Raw genomic sequence first — 16463 nt, 5'->3', positions numbered from 1 at the left:
AAGTAGCAGACTAATAAAGTACACTTGTCACCAGTTGTCATCTTAGCGATCAATTCACACCTCCACGACAATAACATTGACCCTTCAAATGCTCTAATGACCCTGAATCCCTAAAGTGACAGGAGGATTAGGGCAAAGATAATGTGCTGGAAAGGTGCTAATGAAGTGGTGGGATTACAAGATGAGCTTCATCTTTGATAGACAGCAAAAGGGAGTGTTCAGTCCCACTCCAGCAATAAGGTTGTATGGGTAACGTCTCATTGACTTCCACATCCAGTCAGGATCAGGACCTTAATTTAATTAATTAAGGCTTTTCATTTCTGAGATAAATCTGAAGCATGCAACTGTGACAACTCTGTTTTCCTGAAAGCAGGTAATTCTTAGGTAATTAAGTTTATTCTCCTATGATTTTTTTTTTTTTAATCTTCTCTCTGCAAGTTATATTTGTCAGGCATTGATGGTTTGTATAATTTTAACTCTGTGCAATTAGTTTTAGAGATTTAATTTTTTGAGTAGAATGTATGCAACTGCTTTCCCATGCACTGATTGTTTTCAGAAATAAGAAACTGAGTAGGTAATTAGAATATAATGTCATGTGTTCAGTAAAAAAATGGTGTCACCTTCTTGCCCAGTGTTACAAGTGTGTATATATGTCTTTATAGTGTATATAGTGTATGGCAGCAGCATTTTTAGATGCTAATACAGAAATGGTATTCTTGTAGATACTGTTAAATATGCATATTTTTAAATGTCCAATGTGTTTACCATATAGTTAAAACCATTCTGTTCATTAAGTGCCTTCTATCTGCTGTTAAATTACACTTGAACTATATCTGTAACACATTTCAAAAGAATATGTCAATATTAAAGAGGAGGGAAAGGGTACAACAGGCCACTTCTGGTATTTTAAGCCCTGGTCTTCATTAGACGTTACTTTGCTGCTTCATTGTAGCTAATTAACTTGTATATTGAAAACCCTTTAGAATGATTTGATACAGGGAGATGTGGGAATACGTCGTGCTGGGATTAGCACATTTATATTGCTGTAGCTGTGTCCCTGCTGTTTGGGTGCTGGGGGAGATAACCATTTACAAATTCAGCTGTATCAGGATCGTTTTCAAGTGGTATAAATTCTATGGATAGCAATTTCAACAAAATCTGCCTTAATTCAGGGGGAGATGTACAGGTAGATTATTTGCTGCTGCACATAGGAGTGCCAGAGTCTGCTCTGAAAGATTAGTTTTGACAAGCTTTTTTTTTTGTTATTCTGGGTTTTGAGAAGAAAAGAAAAAAATGGAGGATTCAAAATACTGACATTAAAAACTGAGTTTTGAAACAGGATATTGTAACTTCTTTGATCATCAAAATGAAAGTTTAAATACATCTGTGTTGCGCCTTCTACTGCTCTCAAGATTTTGATTTCCTGGTTTCTAGCTTTACAGTTAAGCACTCAAATAGCTAGGTGAGCATGCTTACACATTTTTCCTTTTGCGTACTTTATACAATACAGTACTATTTATAAGTCTGTAAAATACTGCATATGTGCTGACTAATTAACTCTTTGCAGAAGGCTTAGATTTCTGTGGAAAATTTGCTCTCAAGATTGAGGCCCCAAACTTTTTTTTTTTTTTTCCAGTTTTAGGAGTAAAAATGAAAATTGATTGTAATACAGAGCACAGGTGTGAACTTTCAAATGCTGAATTCAAGCCAAACAATACAGCTCAGGCATTTCTAAGAGAAAAATCACGAGTGACATGTTTCAGCACCAGTAGTACATCCGTGGAGTAGCATGAACTTGAACCAGGAACGAATGACATTTTCTAGCTTGTCATTAAACACATCTTTTTAATTACATGAATTACACAATAATGCATTTAAGGTTATTATTAAAAATAAAAAATGCATTTCTGTTCCAAACTTTAACCTTAGCTTGTAATATTAATTTTGAGGGAGTTGCTGTGATGTGTCGTTTCTTTATGCTTTGGGAGAGAAATGGATCCACAACACCAGTTTTGTACAAGGTGCAAAAGAGTTTTTTGTAGAGAATTGAGTTTTTGTCATTACCAGGCAGGGTTGGAAGAGGGATGATGGTCTAGTCTAGCAGATGAAGGCAATACCTCTGTGCCAATTTGATCCACAGATCAACACACCCTATGAGGGCTAAATCCTGAACTGCAGGTGTTTACTGTAGGCTTCGGTTTGTACAAAAAGGAGATCAGACCCTATCACTACTGTAAGGTTGTTGAGTTCAGTCCATCTTGAATGTGAGAGGGGCAGCAAGTAAAGGTGAATAAGCAATAGCAATCTTTATTGCAGGAATATGATTTGAATTTAATATTCAATATCCTAACGTGAACCCTGTAATTTTCAGTTACAGAGCAGGTTTTGATTTTTCTTTATGGTTGCAGTACATTGGGGTAGAGACACTGTTATTTCACTTTGATATAGCATGGCGAGCCATTTTTGAAACAATACGTGCAGTCAGTCTTTTATTTATTATTACCTTTTGTGCTCAACAGATTGCCCATTCAAAATGGAAGAGCATGAACACTGTTGCCTCCTCGGTCACCTTGCTGTGAAGTTGTAGTGTAGCAAATGACTAATGTATGCATACATGCGGGGACTGTTTTAACCCACATTTCACAGTGCCGTAACCGATTCATTGGTTTTGAAGAACAAAACAAAAACAACAGCCCTTGTCCAGCTGCAGCAGGCAAGAGCTAGGACATATGCTGGTGTGAAAGAGGGGGTAGGGCAGGAGACCCCTGCCCAAAACACTGGAACAAAGGGAACGCAATTGCCTTGGCAAGGCATGGAATGACTTAAATACCCTATTGTATGAAATATGAATGGGTTGGCATTGTGAATTGCGGCGTGGGGGGCTCCTCCGCGTCGCTGATTAGCCACACGATTACCCAGATTACACGGGGAAATGGCTAAGGTAAATAAGGCCAGCCTTCTGCCACCTCCTCCCTGGGGCCAGGAGCAGGCTGCCCCGACCCCTTCCCTGCTACTAGGAGCTGAAAGGGAAGGGAATGGAGAGGAAGAAGAGTAAAGCCATTCTTGTGGTTAACAAAAATAAGGATTTCAAGGGCAACAGCATGAAAACATCTTTCTGGTCAAGTGATGTATAGGTATTGTTCCCTGTTACCACACGATGTGGAAGTAAATTGCTTGGCCAAAAAAATCTCATATCCTCTTTTCTCTCTGTCCTCCCAGGTTAAGGCAGAACCATTGGGTGATGATCACAAAGAGTGTGATAGGCACAGTTATGTCCTGCAATCTCCTCTGCCCTCTATAATCTTGTGCATAGATTAGTTCTCCCCTCCCTCCCCTCAGTGCAGCTCTTACAGTTGTGGGGTGACACTTAGAAACCTGTGTTTACCCAGCCCAAGGCAGTTCAATGTAGTAAGGAGAGATTACTTCCCTGTCCTGGAGTCTTAAGGCACATATAATCAGCTATGATCCAGAATAAACTCATGTCTATATTATGGAAGGTCAGGCTGGAGAGATCGCACTGTCAGATGCCTCAGAGTTTTCAGTCTTAAAAAGGTCTCCATTTGCTGTGCCTAGAAAATCAGTGGTAAACTGAATTGCAGTGCTGACAGTGCCAAAGTCTCAGCTTCTGTGTGTTCTCAAAAGAAGCCGTATCAGAAGTGATTAGCAATGCACGTGTATGTGTTCACAGTTTGAAATGTATAATGCGAAGTACATGTGTATATGTTATACACATAGACTTAAGCTGTCTCAAAAGTGAAGATGTTTTTGTCTCAGAGAAGATGTATCTTGGTCTAGCCTTTCAGTTGAAAAGGTTTCTAATCGTTGTATGTCTTGTAGCATCTTTTATAACCTTGACCCCTGGCTCTTTTATGCTGCAGACAGTTAAACTGAAGGTAGTGTGTGATGTTCCACCTCACTGCTAGGGTACTGTCAGTACCTAAACTGGGATGCAGCATCCTTGCAGGGAGGAGCCCTTACACTCTGAGCTCTGACGCAAGTGAGGTGCCCAGCTGCAAGGCATTGAAAACCAGCTGGACTCCCAGAGGAGACTACAGCTCCCTGGGTGTTTTTAGAGAGATTTTGGTGCCTAAAGTTGCAATTAAGTGGGTTAAACTGAGACCTGGTTCTCCCTGGAACAGAAGAGAATCAGTTTGAAACAATATATGGAAACATGGTTTTGAAATAAGGGGAAAGGGGCAGTCTGACTTTTGTGAATTTGTTTCTTTCTAGTTTCAGGTGACCTACTAATAAAATTCAGCACAAGTTTATGAACAGTTTGGGTTGGCCCAGATCTGCATTCTTCCATAAATAAAATAGGCAGCTGAAACATTTTGCCCAAGACTAACTTGGGCTACTATGTTGAGATTATCAGTTAATGGCAAAACAGATCTAAGAAACAGGCAGCGAATGAGAATGGCAAACTCATTACTATTCTATGGATTTTTTTTATTTATAAATATTCAAATAGCACTGTAGTTATTAAAATATCCACTAATCTTAAAAGATCACCGAGAAAAAGGTGTAGCTTTCATTTTTGATTTGATAAACAGTTGGAAGTAAAAGATATACTCCATACCCGGTCTCACTGCTCCAGAGAGCAAACAGTTGAAGTGGGGAAAAAAAAACAAAACCAAAGTGAAAAGACATTGAGCAGGACTTTTTAAAACAATTAAGCAAGGACCCATTGCTTTTAGCAGTTCATATTTTAAGTGTTTACACTTCTAAACAGTGGAGAAACCCCCCAAAATATAACCTCACAAAATTTAATTCCTAATCGGCAGATGGAGTGCTTATTGTAGTTTACCTAAGGCTTCTAGGTGGAAGGTGGAAGTGAGCTCCTTGTCTTGTCTTTTCTGTGAGTACTGATATCAGTGTCCTATCCAATTTGGCTAATTGCATTATTTTCTATAATCTAAACACAGACTTTTAACTTCATGCTCTAACCTGCTGAGCATTGCCATTTTGTTTTGTTATAAGGTAACTGTATTTCACCGAGGGTTGGATGCCTGCCCATGCTGAAGGAGTCTCTGCGCTTGTATCTGGGTATGTGTTTTGTACAGAAGGTGCAACCTCTTGGATAAGCTTGTGCTTTTCTAATACCGTATTTCATTACATTTTTGATCTGCAAAGTCGTCTTGAATGTACTGAACTTTATTGATGGTTTCTGGTGAGGTCAAATGAAAAGTCCCTGGTTTACAGTCACTCTTTATTTGAATACAATTTTTTTTTTCTTTCTGCATAGCTGTTTCTATTTGCAGTCTAAGGATGTCTAGAGCTTTGTGTATGGGCACTTGTTACTTTTATTAAACTAAGAATAGTTCAGTGGAATAGATGATTTGACAGAACAAGAGGGAACGGCTTTAAACTCCAACAGGGGAGGCTCAGACTGGACATTAGGAAAAAATTTGTCACAGAAAGAGTGGTCAGACAGTGGAATAGGCTGCCCAGGGAGGTGGTGGAGTCACCATCCCTGGATGTGTTTAAGGGTCGTTTGGATGAGATGCTGGGGGATATGGTGTAGGGGAGAACTTTGTAGAGTAGGGCTGATGGTTGGACTCAATGATCCCAAGGGTCTTTTCCAACCTGAATGATTCTGTGATCTGTACAAGATGTATATTGTCCAAAAATGCTCTGTTATTGCATCCTCAATTTTCTGTTTACTTTTATATAGTGAAATTTTGAATGCACTTTTGGTTTAGCATATAATTCCACTGGTTAGCCAAACAGCTTCAATGTTATTGGAAATAAAAGCTCACCTATTTACGTTGTTTTAAAATCCAATTCTCTACATACTGTTTTGCATGTTGGCCATGCTCAGGAAGTGCCCAGCGAGCCACCTGTACATATGTAGTATGGCAAATAAAAGGAGAGAATCTTCCTAGGCAGGTTTCTTTCCACTGATCTGTTTGTTGTTTAGCAGATGCAGAGGAGGAGTGTATTGATTGAGCATCAAGAAGGACGGGTGAATTGATCTGATAGTGAAGTGATGCATTTTTTGCTGAGATAGGGATTTTTCTGATGGGGAAGGAACAAATTGACTTATTGGTTAATTGAAGGAGAGAATTGACTGGGAGAGGCAGTGAGAATTTGATGAATGCTAGCTGCAGGAAAGAAAAGTTTTTCAAATATATGCACAAATATGTATTGCTTTCCTCATTTGTCTGCCTCTTACTTAATACGTAATGAAGATGGGTGGCTTCACTTGGACTCTTTTTGGCATGCTGCTTATTCCTTGGACTTCTGCAAGATGGGTAGGCCTGGCTTTGTGTGAAACTTTTTCTCTTTTTAAATATGGTTGGAAACGTTCCCGCATTGAAGTCTACAAAAGTTTGTTTCTGCTTTTTTTTCCTTGTGCTTCAGTTTATTGAATCTGCCAGTAAATGTTCTTTGTCACTGGCTGCGACTGACTAATCTAGGCCTGGATTTAATGTGTGTTAGGCACCTAACTCCCACTGAAAGCAATGTGAATTAATACCCTTTTCCCTTTAAATAATCTTCCAGATTTCACTATGCAACTCTCTGTATGGGTAGGACCAGAACTTCTACAAGAATGGTCATTGCTCCTTAACCCTTTGGAGAAGGGACCATCATTTGTTCTGCTTGGCTGGTGCAACAGTGGTCTCATCTGTGGTGGGGACTTCTAAGTGCTAGAGTAATAAATAATTAAAATAGTAAAAGTGACACCAACAACAGTAATACTACTAGTAATAAATAGTTATGTATTGGTGCCATATAAATATTAATTGCTCCAATGCTTAATTTAATTTCTAATTAGTTTAGAATTAATTTCCTAATTTCTGTCTGGATGAGGTTGCCATAATCTTCATGTGGTGCCTTCAGGAGACCAGAAGTGTTTTCATTCCCATTTTACAGAAATGGCATAGAAGGCCTCCAAATACTGTCTTCTGAGGACTCTAACTCAGATCAACCTCAAGGAAGTTTCTGTCCTCTCCTTGGGAAAACTGTTTTTAATGGGATTAGGGAAGGAGCCTATTCAGGGAATTTTTTTGTTGTGGGATGGCAAACAGCAGAGTCCCTAGGGATTGGCATGGTTATTGGAGCTCAGTGTTCTAATGTTACAATAATTTCCCTCTTGCAATGACATTACCCTGGGGACTGTGGGGAAATGGAATGCTATGGACTGCTTTGACTTGTGAAGAATCTGTGTCTGTCCCTTCTTCCCCTCGTACCCTTCAGTTTGCTCAGATGTGGCATGGCCTTATTTTTGTCACCGTTAGGTAAGATTCAGCTGCATTTACAGCACGGATATTGTAGGAGTGAGCTCTGTGCAGAAATATTAGAATTTTTAAACTCCCAAAGGGAAGAGGGAGGACCTTTAAGTAGCAAATAATAGGCTCAGCCCATAAACTGCACACACACACACACCACCCCCCCCAGGAAAAAAAAAAAAAGAAAGAAGAAAAAATTGTCAGGCATCAGGAAGGAAATGGATAAGGAAGAAGTCTTCAAATAATTTAAACTTAAGAAAGAATTCTTGAGTGTGGATGGGGGGTTTACGTTATTTTGAAATGCATTTAGTACTTTAAAAATACAGGAACAGCTTTGCTCAAAGTCACTTGTCCCAAGCAGTCACACTTAGACCTGTATGTTGTTGAAGCAACACCAGAGGTAGGTGAGTGGAGAAAAAGTCTTTAGGGAGATTTGTGCAGCTGGATGAGATCTTTAAGTTTGAATTCTTAATGGGAAACTTATGAATGCACCAGAGCTGAACAAATATTTCAGTGTGAATAATTTATATGACAATACTACTAACAATAGCTATTCTACGATACAGCTAGCACAGTTTGTCTGATAGAAGAGGAGAGTTGTCACTATCATATGCTATCCCTTTCTCTGTCTTGCACTGCCTGGAATTTCACCTTGGACTGAGCCAATCCTACTAAAGAAAAAATACCATCTGGATTTCTCCATAAAACAAGAGTTTGATTGAAGAATGTTTTTTCTGTATTTCCCTCCCTAATAATTTACAAGTTTCCCCTTGTTAGTTAGAAGTTAGAAAGCTTCTTCCAAAATCAAAAGCTTACTCACAGATTGACTGTTAAATGTGCATTGTGCATTTGTCAGAGATGCTCTAAGTGGTACTGAAGCTGACAGAATACAAGCAGGAGCTGACAGCTTCACTCCAGTTACAGCTGATTAAAGGCTGCAGGGGCCTGGGGGGCCCGTCTCAAAAAGAGGACCGCTGCAAATTCATCAGAGCACTTCCAGTCTGTATGTTTAACACTGGCTGGCATGGAGTGATCTAGGAATTGCACTTAGTAACCAAAATGTGCTTCCAGTTTTGGAGTATGTAATAACAGATACAGACAAGAAGTTAAAAATGCAAATGAGAATTACCTTACATTATGTACATTATATTATGTACAACAAACGTCAGTGTAAAATGCAAGCATTGTGTATGTTAAACCTCAGTGTATGTTTTAGAGCTGTTTGTGGCTCCAAGCATGACTCAAAGCTTGAGGCTGGGTCTTCTCCCAGCCTTCTCCCCATTTCTATACCAAGCGTGTACATGGAGCCCTTGTAGGCTGAGCAAGCTGGCTGTTCATTCTGGGAACTCTTCCCTAGGCCCTTTAGCCAAGGCATTCAAGCATAGCTAGGGATCCAGCATGACCTAACCAGAACCATGAAGAAAAATCTCAGTATCAAACAATGCTCAGCACTGTCTGGAGACAAGACAGAGAGCACATCTGCTGCTTTTTTGAATGTTCTCATTTATAACTTCCAACTGTTAGCAAGTATGCAGTGCTTGTGTATGCTGTATATACCTTGTGCCTTAGTGTACGCTGAGTGAACATCTAATTGGGGAATTCTTTTCCTCTCTGTTCTGTCCCAGGTCAATTTTACATGGTGTGTATTTTTTCATTCCTTCACTAATGCAGAGAACATCCCAAACAAATATTCCCTTCCAAACATGGGTAATAAATTATGTCTTTATTTAAAAAAAAAAAAACTTTTACTAAAATCATTAAAGAATTTTCCTTGCATTATTTCTACCAGGAGCTTTCTCTTAAGCAAAACAACCACATTTACCCCCTTCTGCCCTAAATTTCAGTCTTGCTTTATTAGCACCAGAGGCCAGATTCTCAAAACTGCTGATTTAAAAAATCCGTACAATCTTTAGAACACTTTGGCAAGGTACTTTTTTTAAAACACTTAGAAATAAATCACAACTTGTGGCTTAATAATCAGAATTGTAGGTACAAAATACAGTGAGTCAAGTAATAGACATTTGTTAGCATTTTTTTTTTGCATTAATCCATTAATATATTTTTAGAATTCCTAAATATTTAAAGCTCCAGACTGAGAGCTATTAGGGTGATTTCTTTGCTTAAATTGAGCTCAAGTAATGCTTTTGATCTCCGTTTTCATTCACCTAACTAGAAATTAATTTTTCAAAAATGGAAAATGGTTATTTGTTAAGAGAAAGACCCACAAGATGTGCCTTCAGATAAAAGGAATTAAGAAAATATGTATGTCGTGATCCCTTAGTGATGGGAAGTTGTTTATAATTAATTTAGACAAACTGTTCAACAGTGTGCCAGTATATCAACAGAACCTTTTCATAGTCTGAGTCCTCTTGTGTTGATTTTTAAAAGGCAGCCAGTAAGACCTGGGGGCTTTTAAACTGCAGAACTCAAGGAATTTGCTGATTTCCCCCTACTGAGCAACAATAACCCTATATAGGCATATTTTAGTAGGTATGTCTTTATGTGGATGGATGTTTGTGTCTGCATGTATTGTTTTATATACATACACTTGTTATATAAGTGTATATATATACATGTATATATAAGCTCATGTATATATAAAATATATATGAATACAAACATGCTTACATACATATACACTCCCTTTGCCTTCTTTTCTCCCAGTCATCTTTGAGACTGTCTTTATTTGCTTTAAATAACTTTTTGGCTCAATTAAAGCTCTGCTGGACACTTTAAATTCCACCTCTGATGGTATTTCAGACTTATTTTAAATTAAAGATAATACAAAAAATAATAGCAATAACAGAATCTAATTTCCGTTACTTTTTTTTTAATAACAAAATCAGACTTACAAATTAGAATCCACACGTTAAAAATGTGCCTACTACAGAAGGAATGCACTGATGTTTTGACTAGGATTTGGACTGCGAAAAAAAAGAGAGGTGAAGTGAGCGCATGTGAGAGAGACTGGAAAAGAGAGAGCTTAGGAAAGCAAATGTGCTCTGCAGAAGTAGTTCAGTTTGCATAATTTATTTTAAATATGGATCCTCTCTGGTGTGTGAGTGCTTCCTCCCTCACCTCTCTCACCCACACCACACCCCCCCCTTTTCTTTTAAAAATAGGAATTTCTGTGCTGCTTGCGTTCCAATATTCCAGTTCAAACAGGGTGCTCGGCAGTAGCTCAGCACCTGTGTACTTGACTACTTACTGCTGACGAGCCTTGCTTGCCGGTAATCTAGATTTATGGTAAGTCTACCCTTTCCCTTCATCTACAAGGTCCAGGGACATTCGGGTAGCCAATCTGCCCTTAAATATGTCTCTGAGGAAATGGTGCTAATTAGTATTGGAATTTACAGCCTTCCATTTTATTGACTTGTCCTACTTTCTTCGATAATTAACTAATGAGTAAAGTAATGAGCTATGTTAGTCAGTCATGATGTTCAATTAAACAGCAAATCAATTATTGAAAATAGTTTCGGACAGCTCTTGTGTCATCACGAGGAGTGTGTGTGTGTGTGTGTGTGCGCACATGTTTTAAATGCATGCCCTAGATGTGGCAGTGTTCCTCCCTGGAGGGTACCTGGCTGCCGGGGGGGTTGTGTGATCACAGCCAAACCCGACCAGTGGTCCCTCTTGCCCCCATCGTTCACCCTCCGTTCAGCTCCTTTAAATCGCGTCCTGATGCTGCACATCACTGAGCTGGGCTTATTTGCAGGGGGTCCCCAAAGCCTGAGAAGGACAAGATTGCCCTAAAACACAGAGAGCTTTTTGTGATGGGGGGGTTGGTAGAGGGATGTTATGAAACAGGCATGCTTGTTCACGGCTGTGACCCCTCTGCCTCTTTTCCTGGCACAAGCAAACTTTCCACCAGTGAGCAGGGCCACCTGTCCCAGAGCTCAGCATTATGGCAGCAGGAACTAATACACAAATATTTGTCCTCAAAGCCCCACCTGTCTTCTGGCCATAAGCAACAGAGAAGATGGGAGGGTGATAAAGGATTTTTCCCCTGAAGGCTTTGCATACCAGCCTGGGCAGCAATTGTCCATGGGAAGAGGCTTCCAGGACCGTCATGTCATGAGTCCCCTGCACTGTACCACACAGTGGGGTGGCACCAAACCTGGGGGGGCACTAGCAGGTCAGGTTGTGGGTCACCAGGGAAAGCAGTGACTCTGGGCCTGGCTTCAGTCCTTACAGCACAGGTGGCTTCATTTGGTGTGGGTCAAGCAAAGACCTTTTTCGTCAGGATGAGAAATGCATTCATTTATCTCCCTGCTGTTGTGAGTGCAGTTTTACCTAGGAAATGTGAAGGGCAGTTCCAGCAAAGAAAGCTGTATCTTACATCATCATTCCATAACTTGCCAGATCTTCAGGTTTAATTATTCTTTCATTTTAACTTTTTACCCTTTCTGTTTCCTTCATGTCTTTCACTTCATCTTGTCTGCTGCACTAGCTAATAGCACTTGGGCGCCTGCTGCCCACAGCTTTGCATGCTTCAAGTCCGCCCGCCTGGTGACACCCAGCTTGTTGCATTTGCTGTTACTTTTAGTTCTGCTTTTGGTATTGGAGCATACTGTAGCATTATTCCCATATACAGCAAGCAAACCTGTCCCAAAAATTCGGGAGCCTGGGAACAACTTTTACTGTCCTACACTTTACTCATATAAATAAGAAATTTTGATTTGCTCTGTCAAAAGACCACTCTGCTGTGGGCAGCAGCAGATTTTAGAGGTGATAGTAATATTGCATTAAGCAGTCTGATGGTTTTAAAAGGCAAGAAAAATGTAAAGGTTATTAGGTGGAAAATTTGGTTTGGGCTTACATTTTTAACCTATCATTATCAGATACACTGAACCAGAAATAACACTCTTAAAGATTTGCTGTGCTCTCTCACAATTCTGTTTGAGTAGCAAAGTGGCACAAAGAGTGCCATGCCATGCTCGTAGGCTCTGTAGTCATACAAATGTGCCCCATAATTAATAGTAGTCATCATATAATGATTTTTTTCCAAAGGTAGTGAGCATGCAGAAAGCTCCACCCCACCTTCCAAATTCAGAAGGAAAAGCAGGCCAGTGAGCAAGCACCTAAATATGGAGAGAGGAAACGGAGTATGTTGGCCTTAGCCAGTCAATTGAATTGCGATTCATTAGAGAAACAACAAGCCCAAACAAATCAAAGACTGTTCAAAAAAGCAACATAAAGTTTTCATTTCCAAACAGTTTACATTCACTGTTTGTGCTCTTTACTGGGAATATGCAAGGAACACAAACATTCCCGTATGAATTAAATTACAATTTACATATGAATTACATTAGAAATATGAGCTACACTAAAGAGATAATTAGTGCTGTCCTGGGTTATGTGAGCACAAACAAAATTAAATAAGAACAATTTCAAAGCCAAGTTTTGCTTTGCCTTTTCAACTAAGCTGGTTTAATCAGTGATAATGACTGAAATAAATCCACTACATATAAAACAATGCACAGCATACCACACTGTGCGAAACGCCGTTACTAAGTCCCATGCCTTGGTAAATCACACAGTCAAACAGGAGTACAGTGTCACCAATACAATGCTACAGAATATTTGTCACTGCTGTGTGCCCAGCCCTGAAGGTGGTGGTCCCTGAGGCTTGCAAGGAAGCAGGACCCATGACAGGCCAGCGTCACTGCGCTGCTCCAGAGAGTAGGTGGGGGGGAAGCTGTGAGGGTGTGTGTTGGGGATTTTTTAAAACTAACATGTGAATGAGAAAGAGCTGCCACAGGAAAAAACGGCAGTGCTAGCAGAGAGCAATGAGAGGGAGGGAGGCTGGAGAAGCGGCGGGGTTGGGGAGGGAAGAGGGGAAAGTGAGAAGGATAAAAATACCAAGCAGAAGCAGACTACCTGTGCATCAGTGCCGCAGCCCCTAAATAGAGCTATGGTTTATGACTACCTTGCCTAATGAGCTAAACTCTGGTGACCATAAAACTGAAATATAATTATGACATTAAAGATGCCTATATTTGAACTTAATTATTAATTAATTTAATGAGAGAATAGGAGGTTGTAAAATTGCTAATTAAACAGCTCTGTAAAACTGCAGACGGCAGAGGATTTACCAAATGATGAATCCCACAACAGTATTTGGGCTATATCAATATTCTATTAATATACAGTATGCCAGAGGTACTGGCTAGTACGCTACTCACAGTTAAGCCGATGTGACAGGCATACAGAGTGAAAGAAAATGAAGGACATAAAATTCCAGATGACAGCAACCTTGAAGACGATCTCTGCCCCCACCTCTGTGGCAGTTTCTGAAATCAGTTAAATAAACTCAGAAATGCAGGATAAAAATCAATCTTACCATCGCAAATGTGAATAAATTGGCTTGAAGCAAAGGACCCACCTATGGTCTTAGGCACCGTGGTGTTGTGTTGGTCTCTGCTTGCGTGCAGGAATGGTCAGAGCTAATCTGGACTTAAGTGCAACAGAACGGGAGGGATGTAGCGTGAGTGTGTGTGTGTGTGTGCGTGTGTGTGGTGTGTGTGCTCGCATGTGAAAGAGAAGCTGAGCGAGAGCAAAAAATAACTGTCCCCGTGTGATTAGCGAAATTAAACTCAAGTGAACCTTCAGGGGCTGAATTCGAACCTACGGGGGACAATTTTAGAGATTCCCCACACTGCACTATCAGCATGCAAGGAATTTTGCTGTAACGTTTGAATGGCAATGCCATTTGGATGACATTCATTTAAAAATATAGAGGAGGAGTGCAGGAAAATGTTTTCTTTTAGCACTGAGCCTAAATCAAGGAACGTCAAAATAAAATGCATGGGGTTGTCTCACCCTGTATGTGTCTAAATGTCAGTCATGACTAATTACTGGAATAAATGCAAAAGGAAAAATTTAAGTATCCCTTTGTAGTTTTGTAGGAAACAATAAAATACCACTGGGCAGCATAACAGAAAACCACCAGCAACGCCAGGTTAAATGTAGGAGGTATGTTTTAATATTTGTACAAATCTTTAGAATGGTTGCTTTTTATATCTGCCGTGTGGCATAGCTTTTCCTTTACACATTTCGCTTTTTAAATGTTCTGTTGACAGACAGAAGAAATAATTTGACAAGAAAGATCAAAGGTACAGTATCAAGAAAATAGGGTGGGAGGAGACTCACCCCCCCTCTAAGGAACACAGTACACTCATTACAGTAACATCTCCCATTTCTGGAAAATGGATGGAGGATCTTGAGGCTAAGGACAGGAGTTGTATTCCCAAGTCCTTTGTGAATTCTGAAGAAGTTACATAAACTTTCAGAGCCTGAGTTTCTGCTTTCTAAGCTAGGAATAACAACAGTTTCTTGCCATTTATTCATGTTTCAGAACACTAAATGGAAGCTTGCAAGTAATTTCTGAGAAAGTAATCTCTGAAAGTTGCTTTTTATTGACTGGTTTGAGACAAGATTTTAGAAAGTGTCACTTCTTGCTTTGTTTTGGTTTTTAATGTCCATCTTGGGACATATGAACGAGGCAATTTTAAGGAGCTGTGTGCTTCACATGATGGTCTTGTTTACCTTACCACAAATACTAATACAGTCTACAGTCTCTTGATACTCAGAAAGCTCACTGGTGGGTTTTGTATGAGAATCTGCAGCTCAAAGTGCTGCTGCTTTAAAAAATCTTGATCCCAATTTAGAAAACTACTCTGGCTGGTTTCTATCTTATAATATGTGCAATTAATAAATATGAAAGCTTCTATGCATTTATTATCGTTGTATCATGCCCTGCAGTTTTACAGATCCAATTTCTTAAAGAATGACTTCTTTTACCAGAAATAAAACCAGACATTTCTTCTATTGTGCGACCAGCTATCAAGCCCGCCCCTTGACTGGAGGCTTTTGTGATAACTGAACTGGGTTTGACTCACTTAGGTTTCAATCCCAGCAAGACAATTAGTTAAAAGCTGGAACTGGTAGGTTTCTAGTAAAAAGAAAATGCCAAATGACTCATCATCACCCTGTTGCAGGTTACACGTTTATAGCATCAAAGAAATTGCCTCTTTATCTACCCCAGAGCTACCACATGGTAAATTTTATTACTGGTTGGTCTCACTCTTTGCTAGAGAAATTCAACCTGCAGCACAGTGGCTGACTTGAAACAGAAGAGAAAGAAGGGCAGGAAATCTGGGTACACTCTTATCTCCAAACTTACCTTGATGCAGCCATTGCAGATAGCTACCTATGAGAAAGAAATCTTTGAGAAAGGGTAAATAGTGGTGAGAGTTATTGTCAAACCAAAAGCCTATTGGTTTTTTTTCTGTGATACTTACTGCCATCCAGTTTTGAGGAGATCCTGGGCAGGGACCTCTTTGTTGCAAGGAGCATGAGAGGTCCAGCTGACAGCTCTGAACCTGAAGTTCATGGTCATTTTCATAAGACTGGTCACCACAGACCCTGGGAGAAAATTATTTTGCTCCCTTGCTCTGCTCTGAGGGCAGGAGGCTGGTCACTGTTGCCTGGTGGTGATCGTAGGGGTGTGAGAGGCAAGAAACCAGGCCTGATTGGGGCAGGTGTCTCTCTGGGTACCAGCAGCCATGGTAGCAGTGCTGCTCCCAGCCTCATGTCACATATAACACCAAAGTGGTTCACAAACTACTGGTAGCAGCTTGGCTAGCATTCATATACGTCACAGTTTGCAAAACTCTGGGATTGCACATTCCTTAAACATTATGGGTAAAATCCAGCTATGGCCCAGAGCTAAACCGTACAGTTGACAGGGGTACCTGTCAAACTTGATTACCAGGAGAGAGTTCCAAAGTAAGAACAGGCGTGATTAACTACTATTGGTATTGCAGGCGTGTGCCAGGGTCTCACTGCGGCACATGTGAGAAATGTGTACAAACCCGAAGCTTTCATTGATTTGATTTCATTCCCAAGGATTTAAATTTTTTGTTTTAATCATGATTTAAATCATCAAGGAGGTTAGCTTGGTTTAAGTAATCTGTTACTTTTGTTTGCGTTTGTCTTTTTTTTTTACCCTTTAGGAAGATTTCCCTTTTTTGGTTGGTTGGTAAGCTGTAAAATATGTGGCTAAATACATTTTACAAAGTATGCTGCCCACTTCATGTGTTTGTCTCTGATCAGAAGGATACTTTAAATCTTTGCCCATTCAATTAGCCAGCTTTTTAGTTTAATATAATTTAACTTCTTCATTTTTACCTTTAGATAATGTTAGAATATGGTGAGTGCTGTACCTCTTTT

At 39.8% G+C, this 16463-nt stretch overlaps 1 long non-coding RNA gene across 1 annotated transcript in view; it reads right to left on the bottom strand.

The window, feature by feature from the left end:
- Positions 1–13723, bottom strand: part of LOC141956976 (uncharacterized) — a 32807-nt gene extending 19084 nt beyond the window's left edge. The window contains exons 1-2 of the long non-coding RNA XR_012633037.1: positions 13615–13723; positions 13415–13522 (exon numbers count right to left, since the gene is read on the bottom strand). This is a non-coding gene — a long non-coding RNA (uncharacterized LOC141956976). The remainder of the gene's footprint in view (positions 1–13414; positions 13523–13614) is intronic.
- Between the last annotated feature and the right edge of the window lie 2740 nt (positions 13724–16463).

The sequence above is a fragment of the Athene noctua genome, chromosome 2, assembly GCF_965140245.1.
Source record: "Athene noctua chromosome 2, bAthNoc1.hap1.1, whole genome shotgun sequence".
Classification (NCBI taxonomy): domain Eukaryota; kingdom Metazoa; phylum Chordata; class Aves; order Strigiformes; family Strigidae; genus Athene; species Athene noctua.
The sequence above is the reverse complement of the archived record's forward strand: the minus strand, read 5'-3'. Positions and strand labels throughout refer to the sequence as shown.